The sequence below is a fragment of the Stenella coeruleoalba genome (assembly GCF_951394435.1).
Source record: "Stenella coeruleoalba genome assembly, chromosome: 3".
Taxonomy (NCBI): Eukaryota; Metazoa; Chordata; class Mammalia; order Artiodactyla; family Delphinidae; genus Stenella; species Stenella coeruleoalba.
In genome coordinates, this window is record NC_137148.1 from 39981610 (window position 1) to 40007230 (window position 25621).

The 25621-nt window shown below is 39.1% G+C and overlaps 1 long non-coding RNA gene across 1 annotated transcript in view; it reads right to left on the reverse strand.

Annotated features, from left to right (window-relative positions):
• Nucleotides 1-844: 844 nt before the first annotated feature.
• The window catches only part of LOC307183808, a 145297-nt gene continuing 120520 nt past the window's right edge, over nucleotides 845-25621 (reverse strand). The window contains exon 3 of the long non-coding RNA XR_013827613.1: nucleotides 845-1272. This is a non-coding gene — a long non-coding RNA (uncharacterized lncRNA). The remainder of the gene's footprint in view (nucleotides 1273-25621) is intronic.

Here is a 25621-nt window from a genome sequence, read left to right on the forward strand (position 1 = left end):
AGGGGAGACTGGTCACTCTGTTCCGAGTAAGACACTAAACAGTTTTGTGAGTTCAGACTATTGGAAACTTAGCTTCCTCCATCAGTATAAACCAGCAGAGAGATTAGATTCCTCTGAACTCTAAAAGGTATAGTTATAATTGTTAGACAGGATTCAACACAACAGAAAGATTCATCACAAAAAGAAAAGAGAATTGAAGTAGAGATTTGCTGACTCTACACAGTAGCAGTCGTTAGTTACACTTCCCTATATGTTGACACTTGATGCTGGAATGGCCATTCTGTCACCAAATTGAAACTAGAACCTTGTATTCATTAAAGTGAGAGCTGAGATCTCAAATGCTGGTAGTCTGTCAGATCTTAAAAATTAATAATTTCACATCAAATTCCAGCTGTTCTTGAAAAATTAGTAAGTCCCCATTACTGAGCCTACAGTTTCATGAGGCATTAAACCACTGAAGCTGAATGCAGCTGCCCGCATTAGACAGAGCACAGGATTTCTAGTTTGCCACAGTCCTCACCACTCCCTCTTGTTTCCCTGAGGCTGTAGCTGAAAATCAATTGCTATGCCTGTGCTATTTTTCCCACACTAGGCCTGTTTCAGGCAGTTACAATACAAACCTGGCCCCTAGAAATTTGCAAATTTGAAATTTGCAGCTGTGGTGTAACATCCCCAGAGTTCCCCTAAATGAAGGTATGTCCGTATTGGTGGTCAAGCATTTTCTGTGGAAGGATGGATCCTTTAGAACCTACACTTCTAGAGGGAGGATAGACCTTGATTGTAAGCCTCTGCCCACAGCTCTAGATACTGAATTGTGGACTTCCATTCAGCAAGCACTTGGCCCATGTATGGAGCACTTCCTAGGTGCCAGGAACTGTGTGAATCCAGAATTTCTGTGTCAAAAAATTCCATCCATGAAGACTTTGATAATGCTCTGGAAACAACAATATGGGGCTAGGTAACAACAGGAATTTAGGCTTACCTTCCTCATACAGCTTCCTCTTCAACCTGAGCCTCTCCCCATCTTTTGCTCAAGACTGCCACAAGAGTAGAGGGCCTCTAGAGCACTTTGGAAATACACTTTATTACATATACTTACTTTTGTCTCAACTTAAGATTGGGTCTCTTCTTCTGTGTTGTAGACGACGAAGCCCACGTCCTTTGGGCAGACTGTGTAACAGGTCACTTAGGCTTTTGCAGACTTTGAAAGATCAGGCAGGATTGATTGGTTTGCAATGCAATACCTCAAGCTGACCAAGGATAAAGTTTCACCTATGAAACAAATATCAAATCAATTTTTAGATGTTCCTTAGCTAAATCTTGCTTAGAGCAGGCTTTTCATATTCTTTCAGCTCCCTCAGTTGCTTTTGAGATTTTTCCATACCAGGGTAGGAGAGAAGTAAAAACAATTCCAAAATCATGACTCAGAATGAAGCCCAGTTCTGCCCCCACATGAGGGGAGAAAGAAGGGAGGGGGCAATGAAGATGCAACATGTTGGGATAACTGGATACAATATAATCAGTTTTTTAAGAATTTACCAAGTTATTATCCAAGGAATGATGTTCCCCTTCCCTTGTGTGAACATTCCCCTTCCCTTGTGGGATGTTTCCCTTCCTTTGTGTGTCTACCATTAGTAGACACTTAAAATGGTGTACATATTGTATAAGTTATGAAGTTTTTGAGGTGGGAGCGATAGTTAGAACCACAAGACCTTGTTTGCACAGACAAATTATATGATGAAGTAAGACAGTTGTCTAAATGTACCATTTTAATGATTTGTATAGCTTGTTCAACTGATGGAGAGAATATTAGCTTCATAACCTGATAGAAGCATAGGTCAAAAAACTGAGAGTTTTAAAACAGCTGAAATGATCTCTGGCTTCATCAATATTCCTTTAACCTTTGCTGGGAAAGCTATATGATTCATCACAATCTAGAGAGTTTCCATTAGAATCAGCCTTTGCCTTGAGACCTCAGACTCCTGGAATGTATCTGACTTTCTCTCCTATTTATTCTAAATAAACTTTGCTGATGAGAGAGATGATTAAGAGGACCTCTATTTGCTATTGTAATCAAAATTTCATCTTGGTCTACAAATTCCTAACTCAGCTATCAATTGTTCACAGTAGCCTTCTATTGGTCAAGCTATCATTGTGTTAATCTTAATTACCCCATGTGTCAAACTCCAAATGCAAAATATATATTCAGCCTGGGTCTTATTTAAAAAAAAATAAAAAACAAGCAGTAAACAAATATCAAACTCTAAATCAATGGTGCATGTGCAGAGGTGCTTACGGATGAAGTCTGAAACCTACTTTTAAGAACATCAAAAAAGATAATAAGATGGCCTGATGGATGGCTAGAGGAATGATGGACATATGTGTGATAAAGCAAATATAGCAAAAGATGAACTGCAGAATCTAGGTAGTGAGGATATGCAATGCACAATTCTTTCAACTCTTCTGTATGTTAAAAAATTATCATAATAAAATGTGAAAGGAAAAATTCACTTGAGGTATGATATTAGAATACTGAATAATTGGATAATATGGGCACTGACCAACCAGAACAAATGTTGGCAGGAACAGGCCAGTTATCTGCATTGAATCACCCCTATTATTTGTGCTGAAATCTAGGAATTCTGGGGAATACAAGAGATATAATTTTAAGATACTAGGCCCTGGTCTCTGAGAACTGACACTTTTATGGGGGATAAAGGTGTAGACAGTAGCACAGTCACAAATAAAATTCACACAACATGAGTGCATTAGTCAGGGTTCTCCAGAGAAACAGAACCAATAGGATATATACAGATATATTTATGACAGGAGATTTTTTTTACAGGAATTGGCTCACGTGGTTATGGAGGCCAGGAAGTCCCACAATCTGTTGTCTGCAAGCTGGAGAGCCAGGAAAGCTAGTGGTGTAATTCAGTCCGAGTTCAAAGGCCTGAGAGTTGAGAAGCTGATGGTGTTAAGTCTGGTATGAGTCCAAAAGCCAAGAATCAGGAGCACTGATGTCCAAGAACAGGGAAAGATGGATGCCCCAGTTCAAGCAAAGAGAGCAAATTCACCCTTCCTCCACACGTTTGCTCTAATCAGGTCCTCAGCCAATTGGATGATGCCCACCTGCACTGGTGAGGGTGGATCTTCCTTACTCAGTCTATGGATTCCATTGCTAATCTCTTCCTGAGACATCCTCACAGACTCACCCAGAAATATTTTATCCACTATCTGGGCATCTCGTAAACCAGTCCGGTTGACACATCCATCATCATGAGAAAACGAAATTCTTTTGTTTTTAATTAATTTGTCTTTCCTCCTGAGCCCCTAAAATCGGTAGCAGGATAGAAACAAATTTCATCAGGTTTTTAACTTTATTGTCATCTGATTATCTTAATGCTTCCTTTATGATGGTAAAGCTCTTTCTTAGAAAAATAATTTTTGTCCTAGACTTCTTGGTCTTCTGTCCATATCTCTGGCTCCTCTACAAAATTATGTTTGAATGTATGTGCCAGTGGAAGGGAGGTGTGTGTCTCCCACCACCTCACGGTGGAGAGAATGAGCCAGTCTCTCTCCGGGCACTGCATCTCTGGCCCTCTGGTCTCCAAGGCAATGCTGTTATTTTAGTGCTGCCTGCTTTATTTGCATTTACAACTGAATCCAACATCTATGACAGCTTAGAAAATCTGCTCTGCTTAGGGCTCCAAAGAGTTCCCTGTGCCAGTGGACCCCACACTGGCTTTCAGCTTCCCCTCAAACCCTGCGGTGGAGCCTGCAGTGACTACGTGGATTCACCTATGCACAGTGGAACCAACTGCTGCCCAGGAAAGTTCAACTTCAAGGCCTCCTGTCGCCTAAGCAAGTGACACTGCCAAGTTGCCTTTACCAAGAGATGATGCACTGGCACCCAGGTAGGTAGAACATCCTGTGCAGAGACCTCCTTCGGGAGGCCCACCCTTTTCCAGCACGTGTCCCCTTCTGCCATCTGCAGCCTCTGAGGATCTGAAAGAGTGAGGAGACCAGGTATTGGAGCCACATGCTTTATTACCTCCCTCAAGCTTTTTTTTTCTCCTGGCAATGAGGGTGTATTAGTTTCCTATCACTGCTGTAACAAATTACCACAAACATAGTGGTTTTAAACAACATCCATTAATCATTTCATAGTTCTATAGATCAGAAGTCTGGGCACAGTGTGGCTTAGTGAAGACTTCCACTTAGAGTGGACTAAATACAGGCATCATCATACTGTGTTCTGTTCTGGAGGCTCTAGGGAAAAACCACCTTCCAAGCTCTTTCAGGTCATCGGTTAAATGCAGTTCCTGCTGTTGTAGGACTGAGGTCCTGGCTGGCTGTCAGCAGGGATGGTCCTTTGCTTCCACAGGCTGCCTGCATTCCTTCTCACAGGTTACACGTGACTTCCCTCCAGCAACAGCAGAGGGAGAGTTGCTCTCACACTTCAGATCTCTCCCCTTCTGCTGCATCTCTCTGCCTTCCTCTTCTGCTTCTAGCCAGGGAAAAGTTCTCTGCTTTTACAGGCTCGTGTGATGGAACTGAACCACCTGGATAATCCTGGATAATCTCCCGATTTAAGATCTATAACATATTCACATTTCCAGGGATTAGTGGTTGGACATCTTTGGCAGGGAGAGGGTATTCTGCCTACTATGGTGAGGGGTTATTAATGATTTCCTCTTCCTGGATGAAACTCTGTTAGGTAAAACACTTTGATCTAATTACCTAGCCTATTATTGATATATTACATGAAAGCCAAAAAAAGATATTGGTACAACAGTTTTGACCTATTGCACATATAAGAAAAATGAGGCTCACAGAATTTAATTGTCTTGCTCTCACAATCTGAATATTCAGTGTCTGCCTGTGATGAGTCACATAAACAATATTCAGACCATTGTTTTTCCACATTCTCCCTCTTTTGGTATGTGGAGTCATTTTTTCAGTTCTGATGACATCCTGAAGACAGCCCCTAGGAACTAATGATGTCTATTTTTAACACCATGGTACAAGATCAATCCAGTTAAGCAATATGGGCCTCTGGCAGGCACTGGCTTCTTAGGTTCCCACTTTACCTATGGTGCTGAAGTACTTGGGGACCTGGAAGATCTCTATCTATGATGAACATAAACATCAAAAAGTAAAGAGAAGAAAAAGAAGTCGTTTTAGCCAAGGCAGGAAAGTTTGTCACAAATCCAACTGTTTTCTTCCTGAGCTTCCTCTTATTTTAATGCTATCCACAAGAGGCTGAATTCTAGAGTGTGAGTCCTGGTTTACATAATTTATCGCCTAACCTATTTTATAATTTTAGAGGAGTCAGGCAATATACAGAAAAATGTGACCAATTTAGACAATATGGCAAAACATGCCATTTGGTCTCATTTATCATAATAGGAATTTAAAAGGATACTCACGAGCCACTTAGAACCCATGAGTTAGCTAAGCAGAACAAGTGGCTTTGAATAAGACCTACCCTTAAATCATTTAGTGCCTTGCTGCATCATGAAAAGCAAATACTGAAAAAAAGAAAAACCTCTGAGAATCATAACAATCAACTTCTCAGAAAAACAATTTCACCCCTGCTTAAAGGGCTTGCAATGCCAAGAGGACCACCTTTATTCTAAGCTCCAATCCCTCTGCGATAGAAGGTGCATTTCTCCCCTGGCTCTATGACAGGGGAATGGAACCTGCTTGGCCACCTTCATCCTCCCGTGTAACAGTCTCCAGCTAGTGTGTTAACTAACTCTGGGCACTCTGTCCAGCAGAAGAAAGAAGATGTCCACAGTCAATTTTGAGGCAAGAACACTGAACACAGAGCAAGAGCAAAAGGAGAGGGTCAGGTTTGTGCAGTGGGCGGGTCTGCACATTCGGACGCGTTCAAGCCGGATCTAGCCTTCTGCCCACGGGCTTCAAGCCCCTTTCATGGAAGAATACAGTGGAAAGGGAGTCACATCCCCCAACACGCCCCTCACAGTAGACAATGGAACTACAGACTGGGATCTCTTAATGGTTTATGAATCATTGTTCTTCTGTGAACAAAGGAGACTGAGACCTATAGTGAAGAGACTGTTTTGAACACCAAAGGCAGCCAGCAGAACCTCTCCTAAGAAACAGAGACTCTACTAATGGAATCTCTCAAAACCACTAAAGACACTGCCAGCAGCCTACTTCAGGATCCCTGTGCTCACATTATGAACCAAGGGTACAGAAGGTATCAGTGGTACATGTGATTTCCACTGCACCACATCATCACGGCTACCATAACATCATTTTTGCTGACCACTGATACAGCTCTTGTCACAATACATCAAAATTATTCATTTAAATAATAATTATAATAAGTTAAACTTTATATATGCTATCTCAGTTGATCCACACAGTAACCTGAAGAAGTAGACACCATGATTGTCCTATGTGATAGGTGAGGAAACTGAGCAGTGGTGAGGTTAAGTCATTCGCCTCAGATCACACAGCATCTGCTAATCCGGATCCGCCTCCGGATCCAGCCCTTGAATTCTGTGCTAATAATACCTGCAGTGGCCTGCTTTTCCTGCCAGGCAGCAAGCTCACTGAGGGCGTAGGCTGCTTACTACACATCTCTGCATCCCCCGTGACTGACATATAATAGCTGCTTAGAAAATGATAAATAAATGTCACATGAATAGTCCCACGTCTTGTCCAACACAGTTCACTGATCCTTCTGGCTAAAACATACTTTCTTTAAGGTCATGAACAAAGGCTCATTCATAGGAAGAACAGACTGAGGAGATGGTAAGCGGAGTCTGGTCAAGTGGCCAATAACATTCCTTGAATTGGCTATATTACTGGCTACTTGCCCTTATAAGCTATTGGAGGTCAGGGTGACAAACTCATTTGGCAAAGTTTCCTTGACTCAGTATTATTTTATTATATATAACATACGAGTTATTAATCAATCTATAATTTACTTACATTTATACTGAATCAGGTAAGACCTACATAATCATTGTCTAACAAGTATTACTGTTTTCTTCATTACTCAATTGGGAGATGAAGTTGGGGGGAAAAAAATTCAAATATAGAAGTACACACAGGAAAAGATCAAATCCTCTACATTCTCTATGTTTTCCTCCCAGAGGTAATGACTATAAACAACTGACTATGTATCTTGCTTTGCATTTGTATACAATTTTCTCCCAAATAAATGAGATTACATAAACTGTTGCACTGAAACTAGATTAAGTTCTGTAACAAAGTAAGAAAGAGGATGGAAGTATAACCCTGTGTCTCAGCAAAGACTGCTTATAGAGTAGGTGGAGCTCACACTCCCACCCTCCACTCCCACCTGTTCTGAGGGATTCCCCACTTCTCATAGACTTGGGGGACCTCCAAGCTTTGTGAGTCTTTGTAAGTCTCTATTAGGAGCAGATTCGTTTGCTAATAAGCTCAAAATCTGGTGCATCCTTCATACTGACCAGTTATTGCTTAAGTAGTGAAAGTGACAGTAATTTTAATTGAGTGAGTCCACACTTTCCATTTTCAGACCAAGCCTTAAAGACGGGTGTTGCTTGGGATTGCTTGTTGATTTTTATTCAAAATAAATCTTGGACATCTCTTTCTATTCTTCTTAAAAATTGAGTAATATTCTCAAGTATGACTGTTCCATACTATAATTAGTATTTCCCTTTTGATGAAGGAGATTTAGGCTTTTCCAAGATTTTTGCTATTAGAAACAGTACTGTGATACATTTCCTATAAAAGTAGTAGGACTTACTGTAGAAAAAACGTTCAAAATGTGTATTAAAATACCTTAAAAGGGTAACTGTTATGTATGGACGGCGTGGTTGCATCTCCCCCAAATTCGTATGTTGAAACACCTCAAATGAGATGGTGTGTTAGTAGATGGAGCCTTTGGAGATAATTAGATTTAGATGAGGTTGGAAGGGTGAAGCCCCCACAAGGAATTAGTGTCCTTATTAGAAGAGAAAGATTAGAGCTCTCACACTTTCTCTGCCATGTGAGAATACAGCAAGAAGGCATTGTCTGCAAACCAGGAAGAGTGATTTTACCGGGAACAGAATGGACTGGCACCTGGATCTTTGCCTTCCCAGTCTCTAGAACTGTGAGAAATAAATTTCTGTTGTTTAAGTCAGCTAGTCAATGGTATTTTTGTTTTAGCAACCTGAAATAAGACAGAAATCCCATCTGAAAAATATAATTGCTGAAACTATCTTAAAATATTTACTTATTTTGAATCATTTTCCCAAGTATATAAAATATTAGTTTATATGTTTGGCTAATGCTGTATATTTGATTGTGTATTGTGCTTTGTATTACACTTAACATTCTATCATAACATTATCTCATAACATTATTTATTGTTAGATTTGATTTTTAAAGGCTGATTTTAAGACATGATTTTTAAAGGTTGCCCACTGCATCACATGTATGTAACAAAATTTATTTACCCTTTCTTCTATTTTGGTCATTTACACTGTTTCCAATTTTCAGTTATAAACAACGGTCAAATGAATATTGTAGTAAGTCAACCTGTAAGGTAGGTAATGTTTTAATGAACATTTTATAGATAGAGACCATGAGCCACAGGAAGGCTAAGAAGCTTGCTAAATAGAACAAGTATATGGAATAGAGAAAAAGAGGAAAGAATGATAACTGTTATTTCACACTATTTACCCTCTCTGCCTCAATTATTTTACTATCTCACAACAGGATTATTAGGATCAAATGAAAAAATGCTGAAATTACTTTGAAAGAGAATATTATCATGGAGCACTTATGATGTCCAGATGTAATAGGGAATAACAAATCTGACTCCATATTAAATCTGCTTCTTTTACCTTAACCTTTGTTTTCTATTGCTTTCGTTACAAGTTAATCACTAAAGGGATGTTGTCTATAGCTTAAAGTACACATAAGCCTGTCTCCAACCCCCATGCCTGAACGTAAAACTAATATACCTTTGTTCAGCTCACAGGAAGCATCCTGACCCAGCCCACCTGTGAAGGGCTGCAGGAAAGGAGAAATTAACATATCCCCTCCTGGAGGCAGGCCAAAACCAGGAGATATTTGCAACAACTTATGGCCTTTTTACTTTACTTCCTCACCTTCCCCTTTCTTTGTTCTATAAAAGAAACTAGTATTCAGACCTCAGGAAGATGGTTCTCTAGGACATTAGTCCACCATCTTCTTGGACTCCCAGCTTTTCAAATAAAGTCGTTATTCTTTGCTCCAACACCTCATCTCCTGATTTATTGGCCTGTCATGTGGCAAGCAGGATGAGCTTGGACTCAGTAACACAGATATTAAGTTAAAAATGAAGGTGAAGCTCTACTCGGAGAAAAGAGTCAAATATAATGTAAATATTACTTAATAGCTACATAAACAAATTTGCATTGGATAGTTAGAAAATTGTGTGAAAATAAACAAATTTGCATTGGATAGTTAGAAAATTGCCTGTTCTTACTCTTATTTTATACTTCCTTGGCAATTCCTTTTTATATGTGAGTTGATTCCCTAGGGGGGAAAAATGTGTGCTAGAGCTCTTATCTGATTTATTAACAGTTTACTTTTTAAAGTGGAATTCATATTTGTATAATTGTGAATGACCTTTATGATTTTTAAATCTTTTTGCATCATTCATGAAAGATAAGTCTTAGGCTGCACATGGTTTTGGTGGCTTAGATTCAATAAGCTGTTGAACCTCATGAAAGTGTTTCTTGTAAATAAAAAAAATATATCATGGAATTAATATAGAGTTCAATTTATTAACTATTAATACTAGGGGTAATACCGGGTAATACCTTTGGACTGCTACCTAGGGGCACTATTGTCTCATAAATTCAAAGAAACAGAACAAAAGGGAAAGGGAAGGAGAAAAATATAAGTTGAATAGAAAAAAAACCAAAACAGAATGAACAGTAAGGAGGATTAAAGAGGTAGACATGAATGAGACATTGCCAAAAATTTGCAGCAACTTACACTTAATGTAGCAAGGTTTATTTATTTTATTTTATTTTTTTTTTTAAACATCTTTATTGGGGTATAATTGCTTTACAATGGTATGCTAGTTTCAGCTTCACAACAAAATGAATCAGCTATATATATACATATGTTCCCATATCTCTCCCCGCTTGCGTCTCCCTCCCTCCCACCCTCCCTATCCCACCCCTCCAGGCGGTCACAAAGCACCGAGCTGATCTCCCTGTGCTATGCGGCTGCTTCCCACTAGCTATCTACCTTACGTTTGGTAGTGGCAAGGTTTATATGTTACCTATGTTTTTCAGTAAAGATTTCAAGAAAAATTTAAATTTGGGGTTGGATATTATAAAGCAGTACACTCAATACAAGCTGTATATTATATCTCTTCAACAAGTAAATCATGATCAATAGAAGATCTTACACATGTTTTATAATCAATATGTCAGCCCCACCTACCATAGCCATGAAAGCTATCTTTTCTCCATTCTAAGGAGAGGAACTTTAGCAGAAAAGTGATTCTGTTTAGAAGTGGTAACTCCACCCATTCCCCCAAATGGTGCTAGAGTCAGTACTTCTGAGGCTGAATATTCCACCTACCATAATTTGATTCTAACTCCTTATTCCAGTTTCCACCCCCTTCCAACCATCATTCTCCTAATCAGAAATATCGTAAGAAATCAAAGCATTGCTGATGCCTTCAGAAATCCTGACATATCAAGTGGATTTCCTTCAGTTCCAAGGTATAGAAATCCCTGCTCAAACTAGCTTAAAACTGTAAAAGAAATCATTGTCCCATATTACTGAAGATCCAAAGGAAGTTCTGAATCCAGGAGAGGCTTGATCCAGGAGTTCCAAGGAGGCCACAAAAACTCAGTTCTCTGCACCTTTGTTCTACTATCAATGGTACCCACTTCATCCCTGAACTCTCCAAAGAGGCCTAGCAGTTTCTCTGGGCTCTGCTCTGGTGATAGCAAGTTTCCAGAGTTCCAAACCATGTGTCCTCACATTATACCAACCATGGGGAGAGAGAAAACATCTATGTTCCAGAAATATCAGTAAACATCTCCTTGTGTCTCATGAACTCTGACTGGGTTGTTGCCAACTTCAGAACTGGCCAGAAGAATGAGATTTGTTGATTGCATTTAGTTACTTAGGACTCAAAGCCATAATTTGGAGTGGAGTGGACACTAGTCAAACACGTGACTGCTACTGGGACGTATTCGGTATCCCAAACCAAAGTTGAGCTTCTCTTATATAAAAGGGGGATTGGATACTAGGCAATAATAGCAACAACACTCCCACAATAGCTGCTGTACATAATGGTTTAGAAGAGGGAAGACAGTAAAGGGAAAAAGGGTAATGATATCATGATAGCACATAAGATCCAGGAGTTGTTCTAAGGTCTGTACAACGGAACAGACCGAGAAAGAGTTAAATCATAAAACCTCACACATCAACAAATACAATCTTAGAAAAAGCACCCTAACTTTCACTTACCTGGGTTGCATATACCCATGAAAAATGAGTAATGCCATTTTCATCATCCTTACTGAAGTTAATCAATTTTGAAAGAGCACTGAGTAAAAGTTACAAAAATTGGAAGAAAGATATGATCTTCAGAAAACATTTCAAACATATATTAATATAGCAACAAACCTCCTAAAAAGCAGATAGTGATACATAATGCAGACATTCTTAGTCCTATGAAACATGAGAGGAAAAAAATTCAGGCCCACACTAAATGGAATACAAATTTATTGTAGGAGGCAGATTTTACTACTACTTTGAGAGAGCTGTTATTGTCTATCATGTCAGCTCTCCCATCTACCACAACACATCTTTGTCACTGCACTGTCACTCAAAATATGAAAAATCATAGACCTCAAAATAATTAGAAATCTGTAGTTTTTTGGCAGTGCATTAGAAGACAACATATTTAATAAGATCAGAAAATTCAACAAAAGTCAGTACTCCTCCGAATCAGAAAGCAGCAAGGTTTTCTCTGCAGGTACTGAGAGAGAGGTTGGCATCACACCAATCAACCCTTAGGCTCAGGTTCCCCCAAGAATTGACTTTCAACAATTCCAATCTATTACACTTTTCAGCTTCTATCATACCTTAGAAATCTGCCATCTAACCCAAGGGCCTGAAGGGTTCATGATACAAGTGCATAGGACTGAGCCTGCTGCCTCAGGGCACATTGACACAAGAAATTATGGACTAAAAAATATGTGACATTGACTGCAAAAGATATTTCAACACACTTATTTATATAATAGACAATTACTGAGTATATATTTGTGCCAGGTATTATGATATGCAATAGAAATATAAACCATGAGTAATAAAATTTAGTGAAGGATAGTGACAAAACTACTGTGTGATACAGTCTAGATTTGTGATTGAGAATTGAGACAGGAGCTAGGTTTATGGGATCAGAGAGAAAAAGAAGCCAATCTAGAATGGCCAGGTCTAGGGTCAAAGGAAGGAAGGAATGCAAAGAATGGGGGAGGCTGGAAAAAATACATTTTGATGAGCATGAACTTAAGATGAGTACTTCAAGCAAGTGTATTCAAGGGTCTTTGCAGTGTGGGTGGGGGTGAGGGATAAGTTAGGAGTTTGGGATTGACACATCCACACTACTAGATAAAAAAATGGATAACCAACAAGGACCTACTGTATAGCACAGGGAACTCCACTCAGTACTCTGTAATGACCTATATGGGAAAAGAATCTGAAAAAAGAATGGATATATGTATATGTAGAACTGAATCACTTTGCTGTACACCTGAAACTAACACAACATTGTAAATCAACTATACTCCAATATAGAATAAAAATTATAATAAATTTTTTACCAAAAGAGTCTTTGTAACTAGCTAATGTAAATAGGTATTTCCTAAAAGTGCACTTACAAACCTTTATGCCAATAATCGGAAACTATTAAGTACTATACCTAGGGCAATCATTTGTCAGCACGATATATACCTGCTGTTACAACAATATTTATTAATGGTACCCCCTTTCATCCTCAGAAGCATCCTGGTTTAGACGATAACTTGTATAGTTACCTTACTTTAACAAAATATCAGTGGGACCTTTTGTCACTCCATGATTTAAGTAAATTTGCCTAGAAGCCTCTCCCTTCCCTCACACTGTCTTGGCCTTTGGAAGCCCAAATCTCTCCCTGAGATTTTGACAAATTCCCCGGGTCTTACATTAACCCAGACTTCTGGGCTCCCATGACCCTGCATTCTCCCTGTGGGCTGCCCTCATGGCCCCAGGCAGAAAACGCATCCCTATACATTCCACAAAAAAATACACTCCCGCAATTAGCATCGAAATTCTTTTTTAGTGATGACAAGTGGAAAACAGAGCAGAGGTGTGCAACACTCATCACCCAGGAAACTAATTTCATCTGTAAAGTATGTAGCTGTCTTCTAATGGCAGTGGTTCAGCAGTTTCCATCTTACCTCTTCTCCCAGGTCATGTCCAGTCTCACGTTTGTTTTTTTTTTAAATAAATTTATTTATTTATTTTATTTTTGGCTGCCTTGGGTCTTCGTTGCTGCCGATGGGCTTCCTCTAGTTGCGGAGAGCAGGAGCTACTCTTCTGGCGGTGTGTGGGCTTCTCATTGCGGTGGCTTCTCTTGTTGCAGAGCACGGGCTCTAGGCACGTGGGCTTCAGTAGTTGTGGCTCGCGGGCTCTAGAGCACAGGCTCTGTAGTTGTGGTGCACGGGCTTAGTTGCTCCACAGCATGTGGGACCTTCCCAGACCAGGGCTCGAACCCATGTCCCCTACATTGGCAGGCAGATTCTTTTCTTTTCTTTTCTCTTCTTCTCTTTTCTCATCTCGGCAGGCAGACTCTTAACCACTGCGCCACCAGGGTAGCCCCCAGTCTCACATTTTTCCAAATCCTCTCTCTCCGCGTTTTCTTTTCTCCCCCCTTCTTTATCTTTTCCCCTTATCTCAAGGAGTCAATTTAACCATTTCTCCCTTTATCTGATATACGTTCAACATGAGATCTTGGGATCTACTAACATCTGTTCTAACCCCCTGTGAGGGGAGAGAGGCAAGTTCTCTCTCTAGTTATAGTTCTAGTGCCAGTGGAAGCAGAGCTGGGAGTATGCGGGAAAAGGAATGGAGAATTAGAAGTAGTATGTCTTGGGGAAGAGTGGGACAAGAAAGATCACAGGGATCCAGACAAATATGCAGGTGACTATTCTTATAGGTACTTAAAAAAATAATTATCCTAAATACACCTAAAAGTCTCCTGCGCTTGATTTTCCTTTTATGCAAATTATATTATTCTGGGGAAAAAAATCCATGACTTCTTCTCAAAATACAAACAGTAAGATAAAGTATATAAAAGGGAAATATAGAGGAAGGAGGAAAATTTGGTTAGTACATTTTTAAAAAACGCATTTCACGTGTGCTAGGAACAGGCTGCAAATTTGACTCAGTGCTTCCTAGAAATGAAAGCAAAGACAGAGAGAAAACCAGTAAAAAGATTCTTGATAGCTATGAGAATTCAAAAAAAAAAAAAAACCTCAGAAAGAGATGACTTTCTTATTACTAAGACCTGAGAAGAACTTCTCCCATGAGTTTTCTTTATAAGTGTACTCTGAGATGTAATGAACCTCTTCCTCAGCCATGTTCCCTTAAGAACTTCAAGTTTCCTTCACATGGCTGCTTCTTCTTCCATGCAAGTTAATGGCATATGCCCAATGTAATTGATTAAAAACATTTTTAGAAGAGGCTAAAACTACATGGTAAAATTTGTAACATGGTAAAGATTTGTAACATTTTGATGGCTTGATATACATTTTTTTAAGCCATCTACAGCATTTGAGAGTTTGCCTAGCTTTCGGTCAATCCTCCTTGATTATAATTTCTCAAAACCAAGATTTTGATAGGAATTGAAAAGCAAAGAGTTCAAAATTGTATTCTTTGTCAAGAACTTATAGTGTTGATACTGTGTGCTGCTGATTAAGGGCAAATCCATATTCCTTGGCAATCAGCTGAGCAGGTTTCCTATAGCAATTAAACAGCCTAATCGAGACTTGCTGCTGAATAGATGGCTACCCCATCTACACATGAGGTGGGTCAAGAAACTCCTATTGGCAGAGCGAAGGATTCCTCAGAACATAGCTCTGGGTCTGCTCCAACACTTGGACAAATAAGCAATCAACACCCAAGAAGTCTTTACCATAGAGCATGGGCATAATACAGCACCAGGAGAAGTCTTACGTTGAGCAGTATAACTTCGCAATGCAATCCAGTTCTAGTTTGCAGAATGCAGTATGTGATATTTGATCTGCTAAATAGAATTTGGTGGTCTCAAGCTATTAAATATTGGGTGACATTTCCTGAAAATAGCAATTTAGGTTTTGAATCAGATTATCTTGAACCATTCTTTATAATAATCATTAGCTGACAGAACTTGCTTTAAGCCATTCACTGCTTAGGACAGAAGAATAAGTTCCTATTTTCTCATAATGAGATGAAAGAAAACGAGATGTTCTTCCATAGGCTGAAGAAGAAGTGGGAGAGCCATGCTTGGAACACAGAGAGGTAGTGGCCTAATTCCACTGTAGACAGTGCAAGGCCTGGTTGGGGAAGCACAGAGCCACAACCTGGAGGCCGGGATCTGGGGTTCTAGTTGGAGTTCTACTATTTACATGGTGTGACCCGAGTCCATCACTTAACCTCTGTGGACCTTTGTCCTTCTTTTATAAAGAGGAAAAGGGAAGGCCCAGAACAGATTATGGTTCTTAAGTATTTAAAGATATAGAATTTCTTCAAATAATAAAAAATTTGTTTCTACATTGTGTAGTATAGGTGATTGCACTGTTGGCCTGAAACAAATAGACTGCCAGATATTTCTCCAGCAAAGACGAGTTTATTCAGGATCAGCAGAGAATTGCAATTTGAGGTCTACAACCATGGCAAGCCACATGCAAGTCCCTGCACGGCAAGGGAAGGAGAATGCTTTTATAGAGGAGAAAAGGAAATTGAGAGGGCTGGAGTAAACAAAGAGTTCATGGCTCTTCATTGGCTGAGTCCTTGCCAGGAAAGGAGAGGAATCTTTCTTCTTCCTGCTGGGCTCTACTATCATCAAAGGGTGTGAAAGTGTCCCCTCCTGGTTTTCCAACTCTATTTAACTGAGGTTTCTGTTTATCAAATGTTTTTGCAGCACCAATATGCCTTCATCAGAGTGTTAAAGCAATTTTTCTGCTCCAAAATTAATGTCTTCCAATTTAGAATAATATGCATAATATACCTTCATCAAAAGAGGGCAATGAGGAGCTATAGATAATATATACAGTATCCTTACCTTTATACATGATACTCCAACAAAGGTATATGTTTTTCCTTTTCTTGTATATAGATTCTGTGGAATACAAATACGAGGAAAACTACCAAAATGGAGTTTCTAAGTTCTCAATAGGGGAAAATGTCAATCCAGAGTTTCTTCATTTATATATTCCTATTTTAATGAAAAGCATTTTCTTTAATGTTATCTATGAATAAACTTAATTGTAAAACATCTGCATTGTTTTAGTTCCACACAGATCAATTTATACAAATAGCCTTCACAGGAAACAAAAGTTGAGCTCATTTTTTCACCAAAGTGAGCATCTGCTAACCAATAAGGCTATAGGGCTTCACTGGTGGTGCAGTGGTTGAGAGTCCACCTGCCGATGCAAGGGACACGGGTTCGTGCCCCGGTCCGGGAAGATCCCACACGCCACGGAGTGGCTGGGCCCGTGAGCCATGGCCGCTGAGCCTGCGCGTCCGGAACCTGTGCTCCGCAACGGGAGAGGCCACAACAGTGAGAGGCCCGCCTACCGCAAAAAAATAAAAATAAAAATAAGGCTATATATGCATGTGGCTTCCACATATTTCACTGGCAAATGTTTCCCTCTGAACGAAACTGGATCCTTCAAATGCAAAGGAATCCGCCATAGATAAGGAGTCTATTTTTAAATAATGCAGGAATGAATGTGTGAGTTCCAATTCTTCTTAGGAAGACCGGACACTCCCATGTTAACATTCTTGAACAAAGTACGTCCAATATTCCAATATGCACAATGACAGGAAAAACACAATGATGATGATCATTTATAGATATTAAATAACTTTAATCTTTTAAGTAGAGTTCCTCTTTCACAACTCTTTGAGTATATTTTCCAGCTAGTTAGCCTTCAATTCATAAAAAAAAGATAATTATTTAAAAAGTCAACCTAAAGTCTTAGATTTGATCATATACAATTCAAATCATGCCCAGTATTTCACCAGCCAAAGTGCAAATTTTAAACTATAATTTCTTTCTTGCTTCTATCCTCATAGATAAATATGGAGACTGAAGAGGAAATCCATCACCTAGAGAAGCATCATGACCACACAGAAGAGGATCAAAACTGATTCTGAATTTTTCAGAAGAAAACCTAGTTAGATTACAAATTCCCCAAGACATGTAACATTTAGCATCATTACAACTGATGTGTATTAAACCAATATGTGGGAAAACCACTCTGGTTACAGGTGAACACTTCTTATATGTTCTACAAGGAAGTAGCTAAGGCAAAATACCCAATTCCTTCAGCAGTGTAATTAGAAAAGAAAAAACTTAACTATAAAGGCAAATACTCCCATCTTGTGGCTGCTGTTGAAATAACATGTTTTAAATGAAGATTGTTTACTGTAGAAAATTTAATTCAAGAAATCATCACAAACATCACTGCTGTTTGTTGATCCTTCCTAAGTGCCAAGCACCATATTAGGTACTCTATGTACACCATCTTATTAAATGCTCACAGCAACACAAAATTTGAATGTGCCATTTACATTTTTCAGTTAAGTCATGTCATTTTATAATATGAAAGTTACTTTTTGCTACTATAATTTCACTTTTTTATTTAGTTGTTGAGAACAACTGAAATCCTGGCTGGACTCATATTCATTGATTAGTCATTTTTTCTAACAGAGCTTGTACCTCTTGGTTCTCAGTCTTGTGCTAAAATATCCGATTCCCTCTTGTAGTATATTATTCTCAGTCATATGTGAATGGCTCACATTCCATTCACACAGACCTCAAATTTAAAACTATAGTCATTATGATTGTCAAGTAGTTTTTTTTAATCAAAATAAAGAATATTAATTTCTTTTTTTTTTTTTTTTTTTGGCAACTGAATACACTGTTACAATTGATCTCTTACAGGAAAGGGATTTTACTTTTAATGACCTAATGTTGGATCAGGTCAAAATACTACTTCTGATTGGTCGAAGGCCACCGAAAAACTTCCAGAAGAAAGAACAAGTACAATTAGTCTTCAAGTGCCAATTCACAAGAGAACATGACATGAAATTTCATGCCTAGAAATATATATTATTAACAAACTAATTTTATAAAAAGGAATTCTCTAACCTCCATGCCATGGAGCCCATTTTACGGTATCATCTAATTCTAGCGAAACTGATGAGAGGCAGAGAGAGAAACAAAGAGAGACACAGACAGAGTTTCAGAGATAGAGACAAAAAGAGATACCCATTACAGTCACATCTCTTTTCAAAATAAAGTTACATTTTTCTGGAATATTTGTTAAGTTTACTCTAAAGACTTCCTGGCAGATGCAGGAGACAGAAAACACAACATTACTGTAAGAAGTTATCCACTTCAGAGACCCTAGTTATTGGTTGCTGGTTTCGAGGCCTCTGCAATTAGATCATGGCAGTGAGCTAAGCTTAAATAAAGATTTCCAGTTTTTAAAAGCTTGCTTAAGCTTGGAAAAGATACGATTGGCCAGATAAAAGCTATCTTCTTAATCACTGTTGTTTGGTTATTTCCAGCCTGTTAACAATGTGTAAATTCTATTTTATGCCAGGAGTGGGAAACGGTTGCTACCTTACCCCCTGGCTCCACCCCACACTCTTTTATCATAAATTATTGGATCTATGGAAACTGAAGAGAACTTTCTTCCATAAACTTTTATAGGCCAGAAGGATGAAGTTTTCTGGTCTATTTTTATATTATTATTGGGAATATATACCTTTCCTTAGTTTAACTAATTTGAATAAGGTAAAACAAACATTTAAGTTAATTAAGAAACTAGTAGGACTACATGTTCTTATTCAAAAGAGACAAGAACTATACAAATGGCACATACTAAGTCTTAGGTGATAAAATTTGGTTTTTGAGTAAGAGTAGTGTTAAAAAAAGTATACCTGAATCAAAGTTTTAAAATTATTTAAAAAAATAATCTAAATAAAGTTTAATCTTTTTATATTAAAAAACTTTAAACATTAGGGCAGAGTTTCCAGTTCAGCAAAATATAGTCCCATTCTCCAAATACATGTAATACTATATACCATACCAAAATAAATAACCTGTTTTCATATTTTTTAAATAAGCCCAATTTTTAAAGTGAGCTCTCATTCTTGCATATTTCAAATGTGTAACTGAATCTCCAACTATTCATACAATATGAACGTAGTTTTATACCCATGTTATAGCCCCCCAAATTGCCGTCTTATGACTTCTGAAATAAGTTATATCCGGAGACTAGTACTGCAAGTTGAAAGCTTGCCTTAGAAATTGTGTGTATTCTGTCCGGTTGGCCAATAAGCAGAAGATCATGAGTGCTGTATAAATTAGCTGCCTACTAGAGGGAGGAGCATGTCAGTAACAAAGTACAGATGGTATAATGGTCTTCACAGCCTGAAGGAGCCCCTGAGGTCATGCTTCAACATCTGTATGCAGTGACTTAGCACTTGAGCTACTGTTAAAATTGAGATACCAAGCTGGGATATGTACAATGACCAAATTAGCGCACCACTGCTTCTTGCTAATGTCAAATTCCAGGAGGCTTTCTTTCTCCTGAATTATGTCATTAACTCCTTCCAATAAGAACAGCAATCGAATAAAATGGAAACACAAGCAGATGGTATCAAATCCTAAAGTACCACTTAGATAAAGTTCTCTAAAATAATAGGATGTCTATAGGACAGTTTGAAAACAATATGGAGAGTAGTGAGGATTAGACTTAGAAAGGGTATATCCATTAATAAAGCCTGTGGATTCTTGCTCACCTCAGGGGAGAGACAGAATTCCCCTAGTTCTCCATTGCCCCCACACTTTGGAAAAAGAAGGAAAGTAGCTAAGATATAACAGCGCTCTTACTCATCCCCCAGGGCCCTTCCTCTGAGAAAAGAACCTTCTTCTTCCCAGTGGAAATGTAAACTCTACAACCTAGCCTCTGTAAACTTGACGGTGCTTGGGGCAAGCTGGGCGCAAAGAGAGAAGAGACATCACAGCATACATAGGACAAGAATGGTCTAGATAAAATATGTGGCCACACATATAATCTGATTCGAGGAACACCAAAGTGTCCTCAGAAGGATCATCCTTTCTCTTTGAAGACACTGAATTGCCAGCGTTCTAGATTCATTTCTTTCATTTTAAAGCCAGAGAACTGTTTGACTTTCAGGAATTCTTTATTCAACGGCAATTATCCGTGTGCAGGGTAAAACCCCTCTGCAGTTAACATTTAAGTGAGGATTAGTTGACTTTTTGCTGAAAAGCAGTTGAAGGAGAAGATAGCTGCTGGTTACCTACCAGCACAGAAACAGCAAAAGAAGAAAGCATGATTCTTATAAAAACATACTTTGTCTAGCATCTAACTTTTCCCAGTGCTGATTCTCTGCTCAAAATATCTGCTTTTGGTGGCTTCTCTAGTCATAAATAGCTATGAATTGTGCCTCTCAAAATAAATACGAAGGCTGTGGGAACATCTCACAGCCTCTCTCATTCACAGGCATAGGTTGTGTTTTGCATTTGGCAAACCTATATTCTGATTTCTATCACTGAGATGTCTACTAATCTGGTTCTCAAGAATATCACATAGGGATTTCCCTGGCAGTCCAGTGGTTAAAACTTCACCTTCTAATGCAGGGGGTGTGGGTTCTATCCCTAAGATCCCACATGCCTTGAGGCCAAAAAACCACAACATAAAACAGAAGCAATACTGTAACAAATTCAATAAAAACTTTAAAAATAGTCTACATCAAAAAAAATCTCTAAAAAACAAAATCACACGGCTGAGTTGTTTTACTATAAAAGGGAAGTGCATCAAAAAGCAAGGGAGAAGTTACTGACAGGTCTGGAGCTCTTGGTTCCTACTGTAAGCTCTCGCTTCCGTTTTATCAATATATTTCTTAAATATGCATATTTTCATTCATCAGTAAACCTTTGTTCTCGAGGATTAATATGTAACATCTCCTCGTTGTCTGCATTCTAATTAACTTGTCTGTCTTCTACAAATGTGGGAAGAGACCATTTGAAGTAATAGAAGGAATGTCAAATCTGGAGAAATGCACATGAAAGGTGACACTAAGCCATCACTGGAGACTCCCTGTCTCCAAGGCCCCAAGTTTTCTAGGTTTGCCCCAGTTTCTAGTGACAACATAGTGCCACTATCCTTAAAACCTTTCCCTCTAGGAAAAACCTGACACTTAGCCACTTTCGAGGAGATAATCTACCAGACCTAACCAGGGCCCCAAAGTGAGAACAACCATTGGTGAAGCAAGTATTTTTTTTTAATATAAAGTTATTTATTTATTTATTTTTGGCTGTGTTGGGTCTTCATTGCTGCGCGTGGGCTTTCTCTAGCTGTGGCACGTGGGCTCGGTAGTTGTGGCGCATGGGCTTAGTTGCTCCGCGGCATGTGGGATCTTCCCGGACCAGGGCTCGAACCCGTGTCCCCTGCATTGGCAGGCGGATTCTTAACCTCTGTGCCGCCAGGGAAGTCCAAGCAAGTACTTTTAGTAAAAAGAAGAACAACTGCTCTCATCTGATTGGAGTATAAATTTCTTCTGGTATTAGCACCTCTGTACCAAATTACCTTTAATATCTTACTGTTCTCTTTGGGGAGTAGGTGTCATTGAACAAGTTTCTCTCTTCTCATAAAACTCCTAAATTTGATTTTAACATATCAACTTCCTTCATCTAATCCAAGTAAGAAAAAAAAGGGAAAAAAAATATATATCTCTAACTCCTGAAATTCAGTTCATATTTCTTTCTTTTCCACTTTAGGTTAAAATATTTCCACTCTTTTTCAAACAGACTAAACCAGTTTCTTGCTGTGCCTTTTGGTGGCAGATAAATCCTGGACTGTATTCTTCAGGTTAAGAATGAAGGCCATAAACATTAGTGTGCCGTGTGTTAAATTTATAGAACTTTTTAAATAGGATGCTATTCAGATTAAGGAAAAACGCTGGACACTTCAAAGTTTGAAGCGTTTTGTAGATTCTTGCCGAAAGATAAACAAGAAACAGATAGTGAACATTAGACTGAGTTGATAAACATTTCTTCAAATAATGTAAAACGTATTTATCAAATTAATTTCACTCTGGCTGTGTGATGCTAAATTTGCAACGTTTTAAATTGTGGGTTCCTAGTTACAAAAGCACCCCACACACACCTTTGGTGCTCACTTTTGTTTACATTTGGCAAATGGTGTCTTCCTGCTTTTAGCAAAGGAAGGCTTAAGGAGGTTTATGACCACCTACACATCAAATAGTAGCTACAGACATCTTCCTTCTTAAACACAAGTTAGATACGTATGTAATAATTATAAAGTTGAACTAAAATGGTCAGAACAAAATGCAGGAGACCAGTTCGATAAACTCTTAGCTATTTGAAAGCTCTCTTGAAGTATTCATGAAATCAGAACTACAGCTGAATGCCCACTGCCTTCACATAAAACCATCTTGGCTATAAAAACTTGGCTTACCTCCAGGAGAGGATATTTAGTGGACCAACCCCAGAAATACATAGTGAACAAGCCCTGAACTTCATTCTCAAGGATTTTTGAAAGCCAGAGAGCATGCAAATCAGACTTCCTAAAACTTAAAATGATTTTAGTTGTTAAAAATGTATATACAAATCCATATAAACATTTAAATTATAATTATATGTACATATAAGCATTATATGGGAGTAATTTCTTATAAAGCTTGATAACAATTAACTCTATGCTTAAAATACGTTAAAACCTTTCATCTTTAACCCCCTTTTATTTCTTTAAAGTCTTTATTGAATTTGTTACAATATTGCTCCTATGTTTTAGTTATTTTGGCTGTGAGGCATGTGGGATCTTACATCCCCGACCAGGGATTGAACCCTCACCCCCTGCATTGGAAGGCAAAGTCTTAACCACTGGACCACCAGGGAATTCCTTCATCTTTAACCATTTAACCTTCTGTCCTTCAGTTCAATACGCTTTTTAAACATCTCACAACGTATAGGTGGTTTCTGAAGTAAAAAATCCAAGACCTAACACCTATTCACTTAGGTCCACTTGGCTTTCCGCAGGTAAGTATCCTATAAAAAGGAAAAAAAAATTAAATCAGATACTGTTAAGAACCAATAAACCAACTAAGTCTCAGGAATAAGAGTGTCACCTCTCCTACAGACAGTAAGATTGCCATCATTCAAACCCTGCACCAAGATGCTTTTAAAAATTAAACCAGGGCTTCCCTGGTGGCTCAGTGGTTAAGAATCCGCCTGCCAATGCAGGGGACACGGGTTCGAGCCGTGGTCCAGGAAGATCCCACATGCCGTGGAGCAACTAAGCCCATGCGCCACAACTACTGAGCCTGCACTCTAGAGCCCACGAGCCACAACTACTGAGCCCGAGCACCACAATTACTGAAGCCTGCACACCTAGAGCCCGTGCTCCGCAACAAGAGAAACCACTACAGTGAGAAGCCCGCGCACCGCAACGGAGACACAACACAGCCAAAAAACATTTTTTTAATAAATAAATAAATAGGGCTTCCCTGGTGGCGCAGTGGTTGGGAGTCCGCCTGCCGATGCAGAGGACGCGGGTTCGTGCCCCGGTCCGGGGGGATCCCACGTGCTGCGGAGCGGCTGGGCCCGTGAGCCATGGCCACTGAGCCTGCGCGTCCGGAGCCTGTGCTCTGCAGCGGGAGAGGCCACAGCAGTGAGAGGCCCGCGTACCGCAAAAAATAAATAAATAAATAAAATTTAAAAAAATTAAACCAGGAAATTATGTCTGTGGGAATTGCAAACATTTCCATCAATCTCAACAGAAATGCAGAGGTCTGAGATAATCTGAATAAATGAAAAAATTCAATCAAGCATGAGTTCAAGAAGCTCTGAGCATAGTGGGAGAGAAATTAATTCCAGGAAGGTCAACAGTAAAATCTAAAATCTATTCTCAACCAAAGAATTCATCCTACATGAGTGCAATGAATTCTAGAACCTACAGTCATTTGGATTCAGCCTTAAGATGAAAAACTGCCATGCATCCAAAAAGATGTTTTTCTCATTAACAGAACATCAAACACAGCAATCTAAAATGGACCAGCTCCAATCCATCTGCAGCAATCAGACTGTGGGAAAGGTTTCCAATCATACAGTGAAAATCAGAAATGAAAGCTTTATCAAAAAATATAGTCATCTCACAAGAGGAAGGAAGCCTCCCTCCCTCCTCCCCCTCCCTTCCACCCACTACCTCACCCCATGACTTCAAATAATCCCCAAATCTGGGCACCATTAATAGAGTTGCTCCAGCTGATTCCCACCACTGTCTGCAGTAGATGAAGGTAGTCTCTGCAGTAGCAAATGTTAAGGTTTAGTGTAAAGTGTAACGTTCATTTCAGTCACAGAGATACTCCATATGAAATAAAGAGGCCATTGATAGAGAACTGCATAAATGTCTTACATAGAACAATAGCATAGAACAAAACAAGCATAGAACAATATCCTGGGTGAGGAAGTGATAAATAATAAGGCATTCTGACCACACCTGCTACTCGTTAAGAGACAGAAGCCTCTTAGACACCATTAATACTTTCAGCATCTGCCACGGGAAATAGAGGGCTTTATAAAGGACAAGATGTTTTTAAAAGGTGGTGTTAGGACTGAGCAGATGTGTGTCTATTCGTTGATTACACTATAGCGGGATTTACTGAATAAAGATTTAATAATTAAAGCTGAGGCATAAACAACGTAGATCAAACGATTTATCTAAGGAAGTGAGGAGATTCAATTCAACTCAGAAAGACTTGGTTCCAGTACCGACTTTGCAGCTAACACTGTGTAATTAAAAGTTGTTTCTTAACTATTAGGACATCCCTCAGAATTTCCTTAAAATGAGACTTCTTCGAGATAGTTTTCAGATTTTTGGATTAAGGAGGAAATGAAGACTATAAACAGAAGCCAATCCTCTCTTCACAAGATGAGAAGTAAGTTGCCTTAAGGATCCATTGTAGTGACCTGAAGTGGCCTCTGGCACTTTGGCAGGGCCCACTGTCACTGGGGACGAAGGCAGCAGCTTGCAAACAAGTCCTTGCATTTTCTAAGCCCAAACACGGGAGCGACCCCAGGAACGGTCTCACAGTGCTTAGGGATGGGGGTACAGGAACCAGCAGAACTACAGACCTCTGGAAACACTGAAAACTGTATTTTTTCTACTACCACCTCTCTCTTACTGGACCCAAAATAATGGAAGCTGCACTTGCAAATATCCACAAGGTTGGAGTTCTTTTATCCTTGGACACCTGCACCTAGAGAGTCTGCCTTTAACCCTGGCTTGAGTGT